Genomic DNA, 17,517 nt, shown 5'->3' on the forward strand with positions numbered 1-17,517 from the left:
TTTCCCCCACCACTTGAAAGCAATTCTTTTGGCTTATTTGAGAAGCAAGAGTTTGACATTGGTGTCAAACAGATTAAAAAGTAGCTTAATGGTGGCAAATAATAGCACAAAGCTTCTCAGAAGTACAGACAATAACATTTAGGCCTGTGTACAGAGAAAAATAAAAGAAGATTCAAAATAGCAGCACAGTGCAGGCAAGGATCCAACATAACTTTTCACTTCTTTACGACACATTATTTAGTGATTTTTATGTGCTGTGATTTCTGTGAACGTAGTACTATGTACTGATGTAGAAGTTCAAAATTTTTCTTCACTGTCATCTCAGTATGTCATAAAAAAACTACTCTGCAGGTTCTGTGGTTTAATTTAAGCCAGTGGACAAGCTGAAGACTATTTCCAACAGCCTCACAGACTACAAGTAGGATGTGAACACAGTTTTGACACTATTGGTACACTGTAAGAGAAGAAAAGAGTGATTTTAAACTGAAAGGGGGAAAAAAAAAAAAAGTTAGAGATTTCCTTCTTTTATAACATCCAGACCCTAACAAAATTACGGGAGTATCAAGGGAAGACACTATACACAGGCTCTACAGTCAAATTACAGTGGATGAAAAAGACAATAAACAAGAAAGAAATCAGAAGATTCCAGTGAATGTCGGCAGGGCAAAAAGACTGTGTAGTGGGTAAAACAATAAAAAAGTTTACTGATAGACTTCCTTAATGTAAGACTTCCGTATTTTATGTTTTCTTCTTGTGTTGTAATTCAGACAAGCACTTTCTTCTGTCTGGTAGATATGACATAGGCCTGAGGTTCTGGAAAATTAGATACTAAAATTATTGTTTTCAGCCAAAAACAGACTACAAACTGTCAAACTACACAAAAACTCCCAATCTACCTATACCACAATTACTTAAAGCTACACAGGGTACCTCACCTATTCAAAGTTTGAGATTCTTGATCTGAAAACCCATCATTGTGTATTGTTACAAGACCATGCAATTGTGGACAAAACTCACAAAAAGACAAAACAAAACCAAAAGACAAAACTGAAACAAAAACTTCCTAAGAAACAAGCAAATACCTTTTAATTTATGGCCCATAAAGAACTGGGAGCTCACGTCACTGTGTGTGACTGTATCATATAAAATATGGTCATCATTAGGTTTTCAAAACCCTTTTCACTCCATCAGAGGTTAACATCAAAAGATCCAAGATTCAAAACATTACATAATGTGCTTCCTTCTCACCATTTAACCATCTTGCACGAGCCCCCACTGGATAGTACCTGTACACAGACAGAGAAACCCAGAGTCTTCCTCAAATTTTACTCTTGGCTGACATGCTTTCTTCTCTTTTTTTCTTCTGTTCCTCTGATAATTAACTTTTCCTGTTAACATTATTAGCTTTCTACAGCAATCTCCATACAAAAAACACGAAGCAGCCTGAAGTCTCTTTCATTCCTTACGGCCCCTTCTACCATGAAAGCACTATAAAATAGGCCCTTCAGTAAAAGCCATCTATGCTCCCAAAGGTGAAAGAAAACCCTTTCCCTATTTCACACTTTCTGTCAGAGCAAGCATGTTGCATAGGCAATTATTTCAAATCATAAATGTACTTTGTGTCTACTGCAGCAAATGAAGACTTCCAAAAGTAAGGTGCAGAGAGCCTTTAATTTAACTTGGCCTTTAAGAAAGTCTTATGTATGTCTAAGAAAGCAAGGTGAGGTGCCTGAGGACTGGAGGAAGGCCAGTGTTACTCCAGCTTTCAAAAAGGGCAAGAAGGAGGACTCTGGAAATCACAGGCCTGTGTCATGATTTAGGCCCATCAGGGAACAAAAGACCAGGATTAGCCTCAAGTACAGAAGACCTGAGAATTGCCAAAGGGCAGGGAGGGCTTAATTGCCTCTTATGGTCCAGAACAAAACACCAGGCTACTTGGGGAAGAAAATAGAAAAAATTCAATCCAACGCCAACTAAAGCATAACCAAAACCATAAACCCAAAATATAACCAAAATAAAACAACCCAGAGTGGTACAACAATGAAGAGTTCAACCGGTCCTTTAAGAACACCTTCTCCCCACTCCTCCCCTCCTTCCAGGCTCAGAGCCCTGAGTGTCTTTATCTCCTCCCCCACTGAATGACTCAGGGGAGGGGGCAAGGAACAGGGGTTTCAGTCAGTCTATTCTCAATGGTTTCTGCCATTGCCACCAGTCCTCCCTGCATCTCTGTGGGGTACCTCAGACACAGGGTAGCCCTGCACAGGCTGCTCTGACATGCGTTCATCCCAAAAGCTACAGCTCCTTCTGCCTCTTGTGTGGCTCTGCTCTGCAGCCCGCAGGCTCTCCAGCATGGCCTGTGCCATGGCTGCCTCCTCACATCATCTCTGCCCATCAGGGTGCACTTACCCAGAGCTGCTGGTGGCTCTCAGTCCTGCCATGGCCGTCCATGGGTTGCAGGGGCACAGCTGCGTTCTCACAATGGGTTGCAGAGGGGTCTCTGGTCTGGTGCTCCTCCTTCCTTCCTCCTCCTCTGACTGTAGGGTCCCCATGGTCGCCTCCATCTTGTATCACTCTTACACCTCCTGCCAGCACTTCAAATTCCCGTCCCCTAAATAGTGATGGCAGAGGCGCCAGATTGGCCCAGCCTCACTGGAGGTAGGTATGAACCCAGGAGCCAGGGGAGAGTCCAGAAACTCTTTACTGGATCTTCACTGCAACCTGCTCACCCTGTTACCAAGCAAAAGCTGCTCCTTGCTAAACCATGACAGCCTGTCAGCATTACCTCCATCCATGGAAAGGTGATGGTACAGCTCATCTGCATGTCATCTCTTAGCACATGAATAAAAAGAAGGTTATCGTGAGTAGTCAATATGAATTCACCAAAACGAAAACCTGCTTGACCAATCTGATAGCCTTCTACAATGGAGCTCCACAGGGATCGGTTCTGGGACCAGTCTTGTTCAATGTCTTAATCAATAACCTAGATGAGAGGACAGAGTGTACCCTCAGCAAGTTCCCTGATGACACCAAACTGGAAGGACTGGCTCATTCCCCAGAGGCTGTGCTGCCATTCAGCGGGATCTTGACTGACTTGAGAGTTGGGCAGAGAGGAACTTCCTGAGGTTCAACAAGGACAAGTGCAGAGTCCTGCATCTGAGAAGGAACAACCTCCTGCACCAGTACAGGCTGGGGGTTGAACTGTTATAAAGCGACTCTGTGGAGAGAGACCTGGGAGTTCTGGTGGGCAGCAAATTAAGCATGAGCCAGCAATGTGCCCTCATGGCCAAGAAGGCCAACAGCATCCTACTGGAAGGCATCAAAGAAGAGTGTGTCCAGCAGGTCAAGAATTTTCTCCTCTCCTTTTACTCTGCTATGGTGAGGCCTCATAGAATCATAGAATTGATTCAGTTGGAAGAGACCTTTAAGATCATCAAGTCTTGACTTTGTCCCAGCCCTATCAACCACTAGACCATTTCACTTAAGTGAAATGTCCAACCATCTCTTGAACACCTTCAGGGATGGTGACATCACCACCTCCCTTGGCAACCCATTCCAATGCCTGCCAATCCTTTCAGTAAAGAAATTCCTACTAATATCCAGCTTTTCTCCAAGTTAAATAGCCCCAGATCTCTCAGACATTCCTCATATGAGACAAGCTCTCTGTAAAGCTTCCCTACCCTCAAGTAGATTGACACTTCCACCCAGCTTGGTGTCATCTGCAAATGTACGAAAAGTACATTCTGTCCCCTCCTCCAGATCATTAATAAAGATTTACTAAACAGGAGTGTCCCCAGTACAGATCCCTGGGGGACACCACTAATGACTGGCCGCCAACTGGATTTAATATCATTGACAACTCTTTGGACACAACCACTAGACTTTCATTACAGTAAGATAAGTAAGTCTCATGACAAGCACAGGAGCCTGCCAATAGTTAAACAATAACAGCTATAAATTAAAGTCATTTATAGTTCTTCTCTAAAAACAATTGAGGAGAAATCTCTTGGTTATTTGAAAAAAATAATTTCGGAGTTGTTCTGAATTTATTTTATTCAAGTAAATATTTATCTGCAGTACGTTATTCCAAGACCAAGAAAATAGCTTACATCCTTCTTTCCTCTCTGTTGGTCTCTTTACTTAAACATAAAAATCTAAGTAAGTTATGACATGATTTTAGAAACTTATGGAACAGAAACCCACATGTCAAAATGTATGTCCAAAAATTTTAGTTTGATTTCTTCCAACAGTGAGATCTATGGGTGTAAGTTGCTGACGTAACTGAGATGGCTCCAGATATAAACCTTCAAAGAAGAAGGAAGCACAGCTCTCAGGTGCCATCCCACTCATATAACTTTAGCCACTCAGAAGTTAGACTTCTAGCCTAAACTGTCTTGACAGTCTAAAGAAAGCAAGCAAGAGAAGCTGAAGATTAATTGTTCCACTTTCATTAGTCTCTTAACCTTGCTATATAATTAACTACCTTTCAGAAGTATCATTCTCCTTTTTTGGATTCTAGATGACTAACCTATACTAAAGACACATAACATTTAGATGACGAAAGATGTCTGAAATTAGACAGGATTTCTATCACCCTTTTCCACGTGTTGTGGATTAATAAAAGAGTCTTCATTCAGAGTATGAACTAGGTAGTGTGAATTTGCATCCTGATGCATCATAAGCTATTTTCCTTAAGCGGGTACATCTAAGCATGATATACTCATTCTGTCACATGGAACCGTGGCCCTACATATTTATCTTTTCACCCAGGCATTTTACTTACAGAGACTGAGCCATGCATTATGTCAGTTTAGGAACTTTGCAGGCAATGGAATGAATTCCCGTACAAGACAATGTGAGGTATAGGTGAAACACCTCATGAAAGAAGTCTCTAGAGCATCACCGTGCATTATTCAGCCTTGTTCAGTATCAAACTGTTATCTTCTATGGACTTATCAATGGTTTGTGTGAAACGAGGAGGTGTTTTCAGTATGACTGTTAATGGGCAGGTGTCTAAAGTGGTTTACTTCTTGAAACATCAGACATCACTGGTGCCTCCAGAATGGCCAAGAAGAGAATGTTGTTAGGTAAAAAAAGCAGTCTAGTAGTTCCTTTCTAAAGTAAGCTGGTTCATATGGTGTCTTGAATATATTACTGAAATGCTGGATAGAATGTACATTTACATTCATGTTGGCCAAACAAGCTATGCATAAACTGTTACCATTAGACTACTGAACTGAGTAGTCAGGAAACTACTGGGCAGGAAACAAGGTAAAAAATGTTAGTGGTATCACAGTGACTAGAGAGTCAAAAATTCCACCTGTGAGAGCAGCCAGAAGAAGCTGTGCTAACTTGCTGAAGAAAGTGAACCCATTACAGTCTGATCCTTAGAGTCAAAGAACCACATTGTATAACATTACCCTTGAAAACCTTCAAATAAGATTTTGGTGTGGACTTCTGAACCCAAGAAGGTAAAAATCTTACTCCATGTGCAATCAAGAAGAAACCACAGATTGTGAAGATTTGGATATGGCTGCGGCTAAGCGTTCCCGTAGTGCCACAAGTTGCCTTCTAGAAACATAAAGCAAACTAGCACGAATCTCTATTGATGATCTATCTCTGAATCTCTTGGTTCTAGACAGTTTCCCCACATTTCTGGAAATGCGTGTACCCACAATTGAAAACAGCACTGCAAACACAGCTTCAGCAATGCTGCCTAGAGCAGAAGGATTTCAGACGCCTCACTGGCTGTTCCCCTCCTCCTAAATTCCAGTAGGTGTTTTGTAGTGTCATGACATTGTTAATTTGTACTGAGCTTGTTATAAAATACAACCTCTCAAGCACTTTCAGAAGAACTGATATCTCCAGATGGCTCTTTTCCATCATGTGTGCCATTGATACTCCTTTCTACATGTAGTTTCTCATGATTTTCCTGAATATTTCTGCACTTTGTTTTCTATTTTGAATTCTAATACTCCTTTCCAGTCTGCAATGACTCCCAGCTTCATTTAATTTAATTTAATTTAATTTTATTAATCACGCTTTGTATTCAGGCTTAACTGGACAAATGCCCTGCACAGAAAAACTGACAGTAGCGTGAGCTCCATGTTCTACTTTGCAATTTTGAGTAAAAACCTGCAGCTCTAACAATGTACTCACGTACATCTCTGAATGTGTGAGGTAAGGTCTGCAAGTTGTTCTACTGCTGTTAGGGAAGTTTGGACCATCCTATGGCTTTTTATGTTTTCTTTTGTTGTGGTGTTTTTTTGTGTGAAAACTACTTCTTTATATTAGTTGCAACATTTTAAAGTTAAAGCATCAGCAGACAGTGGTTTACTGCAGTGAATTGCGTTGTTGTGTCATATAGTTCTCTGCCTCAGCGGTATTTTCAAGGCAACCTTTTCCTCACACCAGAGCTCAGTTAAGGAACGTGTGGCATAGTGAGGAGGCAGTTTGCTGTTATTGTCTGTTCCTGTGACTGGGTAACACTTACAGTGAGGTCAGAACAACATTCAGGGACTCTTCCCTGTCACAGCAGCTGACTTCTCTTCAGCGATATTTGCTTTTTCTAAATTAAGAAATATTTGCATAATTAAATATTACATAGTGCCACTCAGATTGACTGAAGTGTATATTCAGAAAATAATTTTTTTCCAAGGTCTAATTAATCCACTATTTTTAGCATTCCACAGATAACTAACTCTGTTAGGTAACCTAGCACCTTCATCCATTAAGAACATACATCAAAAGGAGATAAAGTGTGGTTGGACATTGCAGTAGTTAACTCATACTTGACCATCAGTCCAGAAGAAAGATCCTTTTTAACTGATTTACAGAACAGGCACAGCTTCAGCTTGGTAACACTATTCAAGTGCTATGCCTCAGTCTAAATTCAATTCAATTGCTTTTAGTGTCCAATGTACGCAGATCTCAGCGCCCACCACACTCTGTTTTCTCCAAGACTAGCAAACAGGCTACCAATTAGATATCTGTGTGGAAATGATGATGTTCATTATACAGTTCTTTCTTTCTGGTTTTTTTTCAAGTAGACAAAGACTTCTACAGAAGCAAGCTGTCATGACCCATCATCAGTAGCATTTCACATTCCTGATATTTACCTGACATCTTCGGTTTGAGCTTCTGCAACAAAACAATTCAGCTGCCCACATGGTTCACATGTTTTCTTTCAGGCCCTTAAATTGCCAAGGAGAGCTTTCAAGAACATTTCTAAAACAAGAAAGAACATTTGAATCAAAGAAAAACACTTAACTTAGCTTTTCCCCTTTCTCACTTTATAGTCCTGAAAACATCTTTGAACATTTTTAGCCTTTGGGAAACAGGAATAGAAACAAAAATAGAACAGGCAAGTGCTGAAGATCAAGTCATAGCATTGTATAGAGCTGAGGTTCGTGACCTCTGCAGAGAGCTCTGATGTCAGTTGCTTATAACTTCATCAGGTCATGACCCTAAAGAGTAATTTTTGCATACTCCATTGTCTGTGTAAAATTGAATTTTTCATAATTCCACAATTAAATTTTATCAGAAACAGCTCATCTCTTCCCCTCAAAATACAGGAATAAAGTTATTTTTTGCCTATGTTTAAAAATATTTTAAGCCATTCAGTGACGAATTCTAGAACGGCTGTACATTGAAACAAGGATTTGATATACGGCATACGGCATTTTCTGAGAAAGATATCTGTTTTCACGTCTTAATCTGGCTCAGTTCTGTATAGGAGTTGCAAACCTAGGTTTCCAAAACTTAAAAATCATGACTGAAGTCATGTATGTAACCAAAATATACTCTATGGTGTGTATGCTGTACAGCACACAATCACTAATTGTATAAACACAAACTAATTTTTGACAAGACCTTTGCTTCCTTCAGTTAATAAAAGAGTTGTCAGTTATTTAATAAGCGACTTGTCAGTATTTAATTTTCTCTTTATGCTTGTTTAGAGTCAAAATCTGCAGTGCAGTAAGCCATAACTCAGGCTGTCAGTGCATCTGCTGTCCTCCCAGTCTTCCTGTGCAGACAGTCTGAGCCACCCTCCCGGTACAGGGAGGAAGGAGGACAGGGTGATGGGAGGAAGGGCTTTCTTCTCTGAAAGTGCCATGAGCTAACAAGCAGAAAGTCACTCTCAGCTGTAGTGAGGAGTATCCACCGAGGAGGCTCAGTGAAAAATCACCGAGCCTTTAAAGCTCTGTGTGTATATAAGGTATTGTACTCCTTTCATAGACAAACCCTCATTCTAATGTCCAGTCCAACTAAAATTAACACAGGAATCCCATCAGCAGAATTCCTCTCTACCAATCCTGATTCACTGCCAGAGTAAGTCTACCCTGTCCATGCCATGAGTCAGGGTTCCTGGAAAAAATGGCTTATGGTCCACGTTATTTCAGTAAACAGATGCAGTCAAGTAGGAGGAGTTAAAACTTTGCACGTGACCTTAAATTCCAGCATTTCTTAATGCCAATTATTTAAGATTGTGATCTAAATGCTCTTTTATTCTATTATTTTTATATGTATGTCAATGCATACCAGATAACATTCTCTTACAGTTTCCTTAGGTAACATCTCTTGTGGGTTTTTTTCATTTTTTATTTTCACCTTGTTCCTATCCACACAACACAAGACTTTAATTTGTTGTGCTTGGTTTTACCATGAGGCTGGGGATTTGCCCTGTAAATCCCTGCAATGTCATAGTGTTATATTAACAAAAATAATCCATGGAAAAATAAATCAGAAGCTTATTTTGTAAACTCACGATGTTTTGCAGAACTTCTGAATGAGATGTTCATTGATTACGTACAAATATATATATAGATATATATATACACACACATATGACCTGCCCTAACATTTTTCTGTACTTTACTGAATGCGATACAAAAGAAATTATTTTCCTCACTTGGTTTAGTGCTGCCCAGATGGAAGTTCAAAAGTAATAACACTTGCAACATCTATTAATATAGTACACAATTGTTCAAAAACCAGTGCTGTCCTTCTACTTACACTTTTTCTACTAAAAAATATCAAAGGCCATTTATTTGTCTTGCAAGAGTTACATATATGACAAATTAAGACAATCTCTGCTGTGGTTAGAGAGAGAGAGAGCAGAAGCAAGAAGATAACACTGGAAACTCCAAATGTTCACAAATGTCTGTGTGGATGTCATAAGTCACAGAATACTGTCCCTGGAGGCAGGGACTTTACCACACCCTTATAGCAATATACAAAAGTATCGATGGACTTCCAGTATGACAAAACAATTCTCATCAGAGATTTCTGAGCATTTAAAAATGAATGAGCTGAGATAAGTTAATGGAAACTTAGAAAAAGACAAATACAACTATTTATGTGTCATAAACTAAGGCATTTGCAATTTAAAAAAATATTAACACAGGGTTAGCCCCCAAATCAACTCAGATTTGTCATAAAAAATCCTGTCTCCATGCAATTGAAACCACTGCAAAAGTCCAGTGTTTCTTTTAAAACATTTAATGAAGAAACCTGGAAGTATCTTTGGGATATCCTGATGCCCCATTATCACTCTTGATCAGTTGCCTGGTATCTTCCTGAAATTCCCAACTAGTGGTTTCAGCAACCTGTTCAGGTCCTTAGCTCCACAGGTGAAATAGAGACACTTCTCTCTGTTTGCTCTTGATATATTTTTCAAGATTTAAAAGATGCAAGGATTAAGTGGAGAAAGCAATAGCTATTTGACTGTAACTGCTGCAGACAATGTAGAGAGAAGACTAATTTACTAAGATAAAATAAAGTGGAAATTTCAAAGAAAAGTGAGGTAAAAGAATGTTCTTCTGGCTGGATCTATAAAGCCTGGAAGTGAGTTTTGAATAAAGGTACAGCTGCCAGTAGAGTACAGTACATCTGACAAAGGCAATGGAAATACTATCTCTTTAAATTAGAGTCCAAGGACAGCTGATACAGCATAAATGGCCCTCTAATTTGTAATCTTGCAATCACCATCTCCTTTATCCATCAGCATCTCTTTATGGGCCAGTTTTGGTCTGGCTGGTGAGACACCAGGGGAGGGGGGAGGGGAGGGGAGCTTTTGATAATTAGCATATGGCATGCCCTAGTTTTTTACCACCCACATGCTATTAAAAGTGCTGTGGTTACGACACATCTGAAAGGACACTATTAATGTGTGGTTAAGGCTGCTGGACATAGTTAAGTGCCTCTACTTCCAACCCCAATGAAAGCTGCCAGCAGTATGGTGTCTAAGACCCCTGAGTGCTACTCTTTAGCTGTTGTTTCTTCTTTATGACTCAAACATCATGTCTACATTTCAAAAAAATAATCTAAATAAATGCTTCCTATTTTTTGTGTGTATACAGCTCATTCATTCAGCTTCTCAGTGCAGCTTTTTTTCACTGTGAACACGGCTAGAAACAATATATAGGCATCAAGGATAATTTTGACAGCGTTACGCAAGACATCTACTAGACATAAAGAAGTCACTGTTGAATAAATTCAACGTAAATAAGATTAAAATCAAGCTAACTTCTGCTTTCTGTTTTAAAGCTATGAGATCCCCAGCAGTTTCAGTTCTCGGGAAGTTACAAATGTTTTATATGTGTGTTTTGACAGAAATTCGGTTGAGACAATTATTCCCACATTCACATTCCTAAGCGAAGACAAAAGACATCCTTCAGCTGTCCCACATGCATGATTACTTCTAAATGCTTTTAATTGTTTTGCATTCTGAGACCTCATTTTTAATATAAAGTGGATGTTGCTCCTGGGTTGTCCCCTAGAGCTCTAAAGGTTTTGTATGGTCATGTGCTGCTTCCATTCTTGCATGTATCACTCTTGTACTTTATCTGTAGGGTCACAGAGACAAAAAATGAACTATTATCCTACTGACTAACTCTCATGGCTTTGCGTAATTCTAAAGACAAGTGTGTTTTTAAAGGCATGTTAGAGTTCAAACTGATCTAGTTCACAATAGACTGTTATTTTAAAAGATATTTAAAATACATACGTGTGTGTATTTGTACACCTACAGAGAAAAACATGTTATTAGACCCTATCAAACGTGGTATTTATTTTGTATCTTTCTCAAAGTATGGATTCAAATAAAAGGAAATCAGCCTAAAATGTCAGTTTGTAACCTCTGATTGTGAAATCCTTCTGCTTTTTTGGCAGAAAATGTCTCTTCTTGATGATATGCTTTTTTATATCCGTTAGAAGGACAATTTATTTCTTGTAAAATCCTATTGTATGCCTGTCAGAGACCAGCTCTTTCCAGGACGATGAAGGACAGGCGGACCACTGCTCTTAGGGCAAGTGACAGTTTATTGCTTCTTCTTATGCTCTTTTTATAGTCAGTACATATCGCAAAGGTCATCAGTATAGGTTAACAAACAATATGAGTACGTATATTTTCTATATGCTACAAATCAATCAAATGTTATCTACAAAATTTATGGTACTGTTTACTACATTTTTGTGATATATGTTCCGTGGCTACAAGACATCTGGTGTCCTTATCATTGTTGTGTATACAGGATGTTTTTGCTTAAGTTAGGGGCTTTGTTTAAGGAGCCAACCCTTTCAGGCAGGCTTCCTTAGAAAAGATTAACCCTTACCAGGCAAATCCTTTCGAGGGCCATTCTACCCTTTCAGGCAGATTGGTCTCATCATATGCCCAAAATTAGGAAATAAGTAACAATACAAATAGCATATTCATTTGAACTGCCATACTTCTGCTCCTCCTATAAACTGGAAGTCATACTAACATTCTTGCAATCCAATGAGAGAGGAAAATCCCAGATCAAGTCTATCACAGAAAAGACAGCAGAGTTCAAAATATTCAGAACAGTCCAGGATTTTTTTTTTTTTTTTAATCTTTAGCGTAGTTTTTATTTAGCGAAGAATATTGCTACTGACATTTCTACTGAAAGCAGTAAATTAGTATATAACAAAGACAGACATAATTTGTAGATTCTCACAATGAACAGTCAGGTCAATTAATTTGCTGCACATCTCTCACAGTTTACTTCTGTGCAACTGTACTAAGTTTTCCCTAGAGATTGCCGCTGCTGTTTTCCCCTTAAATTCAGCTATAGGTAAGTAAAATCCTTATGGAAACACAAATAGCTGTTATTTACAATGTATGAAATACCTCCAAGCCCAATTCTTGAGTAAAATAGGGGCAGTTGCTACTCCTTGCTAACAGAAAGAGGCCAAAGGATATCAGATTAGAGACCTTACTTTTTTAAGCTTCCAATACAGCTCAGTTCTTTCTGATTGTAATGCAAGACACTTGCTTTTATGTCACAATACTGCTTTTGAGCTATTGGCTTTTGATTTTCCCTAAATGTTGTCTACCACTATTGTGCTAACATTAAACCTCTGTTTCCATCAAAATTAAAATGAAGAAGATAATAAATAACTCCCAAATAGAACACATTTTTGTTCAAATCATGACTGGATTCAATGAACTGTGTGGAAATTTTATATTCCTTAGGCAAAATGAGTCACTTCTGCATGCCTCCCTTTGTATAGAGTCCCATCTTACTGATATTATTTACTTCTATCACAGAGACCCTTGACCTTTAGCTGTAGGTATGGTCAAGCACCAAGAATTTGAAGCTGAAATGACAGTCTGTCTGTGGTGGTGTATATTTTGCTGGTATGTATTTCAGAGAATTTAACACTGACTCAGACCACAATACATTAGCTTTGCTTACACATATGTATATATAAATGCAGATGGCACTTTAACACATCTTCAGTCTGTAATTGCCTTGAAAATAAGCCACAGTGGTACCCTTTGCACCAGAGCAGAATTCTACCAATCTGAACTATGTCCATAAAAGTACAATATCTAAAAAGTGAAATACATAAAAAACCTTTGGTGTGGTGATTTCAATGAAGAAAGGTCTATTTCAACACACCAACTTGTATTTGCTCTTAATCACCCTATCCCTCTAACAATGAAAACAGATAGTGGGGAGGTAGCAGAATAGATACTACATAACTTCAAGTTTCTGAAGTTTGGAGACGCTGGGCCAAATAATGACTTTTTATAAATTATATTGATTTTGGAGTCAGTAAAGAAATTAGATTTGGGAATATATTTAAAATCATTTAAACAACTCTACTGTGATTCATGGTAGAACAAAAAATAGATTTGAAACAAACTAGGGATGCAAATTCCATTAACAACAGCAATACTCTTCTACTCTTCCATATGTTACGTCCTGTGAGTTTAAGGGGTCATCCAAACTGCTTTCACTATGCAGAAAAAAACCTGGCAGGTCACATGCAGCACCTCCAGAGCAGCTGACGACTGTAAAGGTGTCGTGGTATAGGAGAAATTACTCAGTTATTTAATATGGGAAGAAATCTGGACTCTGTCCACAGTAAAATCCAACATCAAGTCTGGAGTTTTACCAGAAAAGACACAGCATTTCACCCAGGTTCCATCCTTCTCTTCTACTCATATTGATTGGCATAGCACGTGGTCATGTAGTTGTAAAGCTTTCTGCCACAATAGCTGTACCCTGGCCTTCAGCAAACTGTCATGGGTCCGGAAGGCAGAGATCTTTCAAACCATTTTGCAATAACAAAAGCATTGAAACTTCCTTGGATGCTCCTCAAGAATACAGGGGATTACATTAATTACTGTTGTTATTATACTGAACAATTAGTGGAAAATTATGTACAAACTATTGCTTTCTACTGTATTTATTCATATTGGGCAGGAGATTCCATAAATGTACCAACTCTTTCCAGAGACCCCAGAAACACTCTGAACAAATTTTGCCAGACAAAAAAAGGGAATTATTTTGCTATTCCAATTACTGGCTTCCAATGCACATCACATCACATCACAGAAAAGCTTCAGAAGGATAACATGCACATTAAGATATAAGTAACATTATATGTAACGCATTAAACAATATATTCCACTGTTGTGGATCCCTTACCAAAAATCTGTACAGTATAGGGCCATAACACAATAAAAATCTCACATGAAATCAAAGAAAAAGTGTGGACAGCATAAAAGACTATTTCCTTCCCTTACTGGATTTCCCCTCTACTGTTGTTATGGGCTGATCCAGGCCAGCAGACAAGCACCCAAGCAGCCAGTTGCTCAACACTTAATATTCCAGTAGTAATTTTCTAAAAGGTATTTCCCGCGTATTATGGTCTGTTCACACTTGGATGTTGATAGGAAAATAACTAGGCCATCAGAACATCTAAGCTCGCTTTTTCTAACATGTAGACCATGCTAATACGAAACGCATTGTCACTAGTGTAGTTACTAAAAGTTCCACTGAAATCAGAGACCTTTTTAACTGGTGTGAAATATTAGTTTTGTACTTCAGCAGCTATATTAACAATACAGAGAGCATGGCCCATCTTACAGAGGGAAAACAGCCAGTGTTTTGCCATTGAAAGTAATGCCTGTATCCCACATTACCATGAACACTGATTTATTATGGGGAAGAAGGAAGCAGAATTTTATCTTCCACTAGCACTGCCCATCATGGGACACGATGTCGTGTCATGCAGCACAGTCACAGCTGAAGGAGACCTGCCCACTCAGGCCTCAGACAGGGCCTCTCATGCCACTCATCAGCCCTGTATGACCCACAGCAAGAGAAGTTCCTCCCTGACAGCCCCTGGCAAGGGGTAGGTGACACTTTTTGACTGTGTGGGGTTGCTTGCAGTGGGACTTAAGTCCCTGTCACAGGGGCCACTGCGGGGGCCTTAAAGAGGGACCTTCCTCCAGTTCAGGGTCTGGGAACATCACAGTATCCTCCACACCTGCAGTTGCTACAAAAGTATTTGATTGAAATATGGGGAAGAGGAGATACCATACTATGGTAGGCCTCTGTGTTGCTCCACAAGGAAACCCTACAAGAGCCACTTTCTCACCACTGCACACATATATACCGAAAGACACTGAACTTCAATATTCACCCAAAGCGTGTATGTTCGTTTTCTCCGTGAGAGAAGCCAGTGCTCGATACACTTGACCCTACGTCCCAAGTGTGGTGTGAATCGGCGACACGGCCGTCGTACAAAGCCAGCTGCCACTGGGACCCAAATCGTGGGGTCCCGAGCAGCCCCATGCCACGGGGTCCGGAGGAGACGGACGCGCGACACTGGAGCTGCCGGGAAGCAACAGGATCCGCGCCCTTCCGCCCCGCGCCGCCGGCGCCGGGAGCCCGAAAATGGGGGCCGAGGCAGGGCGGCTGCGCCCGCTGAGGCGGAGGGAGCGGGCGCCGACGCCCCGTTGAGGAAGTGGCCGCAGCTGCGAGAGAAAACGAGGAAGCGGCGGCACCCGTGGCGCTGAGCGAGTGTCCAGCCCCGCTCCCGGGCGTAACGCGACGCGGCACGGTTCGCTTTGGCTCGGCTCGGCTGGGCTGGCCGCAGCCGCCCGCCTGAGGTCTGCATCCCAGACGGCCGGCGGCGGCGTGAGCGACAGGGTGCGGTGAGTAGCGGTGCTGGGCTGCCCGCATCGGGGCCCCGCCGGCGGCTGTCCGCCCTCTCCGCCTCTTCCTCGCGACCGCCGTGCCGGGGCCAGCGCCGGGGCCACAGGGCTTGGTAGGGCCAGCGGTATTGCTGCCGGTCCCCGTGGGGTCCGCGGGAGGGCGGCGGTGGTGGGAAGCTAGACGTGGTGCTGGGAGGTGGGCGCGGTGGCGAAGCGGCGGGACTCCAGCCGCGGGGAGCGGCCGGCGGAAGCGCTCCGGCGTGAAAGCCGCCTGTACTACAGTTTCTGAAATAAATACACTAGCCCAGTATTTGAGAAGCTTAAATCGAGGACAAAATTAAAAACAAAAAAAATTAAATCATTATCTCGTAATGCGGTATTGAGGTGGTAGGTTATAAACAAAGTGTAGACAAAACTAGTGCTTCTGTTCAAATGGTGCATAATTTGATGCCTGACAAACGGTTTTTCAAAACGTGTTTCCTTCTATCAAACTTCCCTATTTTGTTTCCAAGAAAACAACTGTAGTGGGTTACTAGAAGTGCTGAAAGTAGTTGAACGCTACGAGCCTGATGCTACAATCGTGCCCCAGCATGATTCAGTTTTCTTCTTTTGCACTGCACTGCATAAACTTTGTGTTTTAGTTGACTAGATGAGTTTGCAGTGATGTTTTGGACATAGGTAAGCCATACTTTTGTCAGATGACACTAAATCCAGTAGAAGAGTGACAAGTCCCTGTCTGTCCAATTACATGATATATTGTAAAATATTTATATTTAAAACGAAAATTATTCCTTTTAAGGGAGTTAACTGACCAAAATGATTTTTCTTTAAAGGTTTGGTTTGTTTGTTTGTTTGTTTTCCCTTTTAGGCTTCTTTCTGCTCTTTTAATCCACAGGAGTTTGTTGCTCCTGAACCCCTGAGTTGAATCTGCAGCCTAATCCATGGGCACAGGCATCCGGTACTGAGCTAGAATTATCAGCCTGCAAAACCTGTGTATTTTACAGGCTTGGAGGCCATAAACTGAAGTGGTGTAGAGTACATTGAGGCAGGAGGCTTAGAGGAACTGTGACATTTTTGTTTGTTTCACCCCCACTGTTGAGCACTGAGCGATAAACATACAAATAAGGAAGTTTGAATGTTCGTTCTATACTGACAGTTATCCTGTGGGGAAGGAAGATTATAGTGTGGCGAAGACAAAACAATTTGAAATAAAGAGTTTGGAATTAGTAGGCTCAGAAATGACTAAAAGAAGTAAAGTGATTGCTTCAGTGTTCACATTCACTTGAAGTAACTGCAATTTCCCAAGAGAAATATGGTTGAAGTGTTCTGGTTTTGCTTCTGTTAAAAATACACTGTTGTCAAAGCGAAGGTGAACTGTGCAGCTCCACCATTTGCACAGCGTTGTGATTCTGGTACATGAGCAGAGTTTGATCTCAAGTTGTAGGAAGACAAAACCTGACATTTGTTTTCAGAAGCAGCTAGTGGGTTATGTTGAGCACAAAATAAGAATTTAGAAGACTGATAGTAAAATTATAAGATGGATTTAAGCACCTTGGAAGATACTGGTGTCTGGATAAAAAGAAATATGTAGAGGCATTTCCATAGTCTCCCGTGCTTTCTTTTGTGTGTTATACTAGAGGCATTGGAAGTGGGAGAATTCACTTCTGAAGTGTATATTGTGTTCAGAGGTCTTGCTCTTAAAATCAGAATTAGTTTTTTGCAAATTATGCTTCAATTTTCCTTCCCAATGCTTTTCCAGTGTGTGCTATTTAGCAGAAAGCAATGAGTCTCTTGTCACAGTTGATTTGAATATTGTGACTGTAAGACATTGTGTTTGCATCTGAATCCACTGAAGATACTAGGTAGTGTCATCTTTTTTGCAGCTTTATAGGCTTTTGGATCAATGCCTTGAGATCTATTGTGTACACATTAGACAGGCCGCACCAGAATGTATGTTATTGCAGAGTAACACTGCTTAAAATGGTGGCTTGTCTGGTTTTATATGACAGTTACAAGGAATACAGCACTTATCTTTGAATGTTAAC

At 40.5% G+C, this 17,517-nt stretch overlaps 1 protein-coding gene across 5 annotated transcripts in view; it reads left to right on the forward strand.

The window, feature by feature from the left end:
- Positions 1-15,224: 15,224 nt before the first annotated feature.
- The window catches only part of SYK (spleen associated tyrosine kinase), a 50,658-nt gene continuing 48,365 nt past the window's right edge, over positions 15,225-17,517 (forward strand). For 4 of the 5 annotated variants that reach the window (XM_062017729.1, XM_062017733.1, XM_062017734.1 and 1 more), the window contains exon 1: positions 15,225-15,472. The gene's annotated coding sequence lies outside the window, so the exon portion shown is untranslated. The other variant, XM_062017731.1, reaches the window with a different exon arrangement.

The sequence above is a fragment of the Colius striatus genome, chromosome Z (genome assembly GCF_028858725.1).
Source record: "Colius striatus isolate bColStr4 chromosome Z, bColStr4.1.hap1, whole genome shotgun sequence".
In the NCBI taxonomy this organism is placed as follows: domain Eukaryota; kingdom Metazoa; phylum Chordata; class Aves; order Coliiformes; family Coliidae; genus Colius; species Colius striatus.